Genomic DNA, 1329 nt, shown 5'->3' on the forward strand with positions numbered 1-1329 from the left:
TGCGGGATCTTCCCGGACCGGGGCACGAACCCGTGTCCCCTGCATCGGCAGGCGGACTCTCAACCACTGCGCCACCAGGGAAGCCCAGCAGTAAACTCTTAAAGCAAAAAAAAAAAAAAAAAAAATTAAAAAAAATTTTTAGAAGAAAACATAGGGGGTATCTTTGTGAGCTTGGGTTAGGCAAATATTTCTTAGGTAAGACACCAAAAGCACCATCCATAAAAGAAGCAATGGACAAATTATACTTCACTAAAATATAAAAAAACTTCTACTATCCAAAAAACACTGTTATGAGAATGAAAAGATAAGCCACGGATTGGGAAATTTTTTCTAATAAAGGACTTATATCCAGAATACATAAAGAACTGTAAAAATTGTGAGTAAGAGAATATACAACCCAATTTTTTAAATGGGCAGAAGTTTTGAACAGTTACTTCACCAAAGAAGACATATGGATGGCAAATAAGCATGTGAAAAGATGCTCAATATTATTAGCCATTAGGGAAATTCAAATTAAAGCACAGTGAGATACCACTGCACACCTATCAGAATGGCTGAAATCTAAAAGACTGACCATATCAGGTATTGATGAGATGTGGAACAACTGGAGCTCTTATAGGAATGTGAAATGGCACACACCCTTTGGAAAAGAGTTTGGCAGTTTCTTATAAAGTTAAAATACACCTACCGTGGGGCTTCCCTGGTGGCGCAGTGGTTGAGAGTCCGCCTGCCGATGCAGGGGACACGGGTTCGTGCCCCGGTCCGGGAGGATCCCACATGCCGCGGAGCGGCTGGGCCCGTGAGCCATGGCCGCTGAGCCTGCGCGTCCGGAGCCCGTGCTCCACAACGGGAGAGGCCACAGCAGTGAGAGGCCCGCGTACCGCAAAAAAAAAAAAAAAAAAACACCTACCGTGGAATCCAATCATTCTAGTCCGGGTGCTCACCCAAGAGAAAAGAAGTCAAAAGTCTCATATATCCATACAAAGACTTGTACGTAAACATTCATGGCAGCCTTATTTGTAATAGTCCCAAACTGGAAATAACTAAATATCCATTAACAGGTGAATTGATAAACACATTATGATCTATCCATTCAATGGAATACTACTCAACAATAAAAAGGTACAAACTCTGATATACGAGACAACATGAATCAATCTCAATATAATTATGCTGAGTGCAAAAGCCAGAGGTGCATACTCCGTGATTCCATTTATGTAAAATTCTAGAAAATGCAAACTAATCTTTAGTGACAGAAAACAGATCCGGGATTTCCTGGGTTGTTGGGGGAAGGAGGAATCAGGCGACTATCTCGTTTGTAGCGCTGGT

This window comes from Physeter macrocephalus, chromosome 3, assembly GCF_002837175.3.
Source record: "Physeter macrocephalus isolate SW-GA chromosome 3, ASM283717v5, whole genome shotgun sequence".
In the NCBI taxonomy this organism is placed as follows: Eukaryota; Metazoa; Chordata; class Mammalia; order Artiodactyla; family Physeteridae; genus Physeter; species Physeter macrocephalus.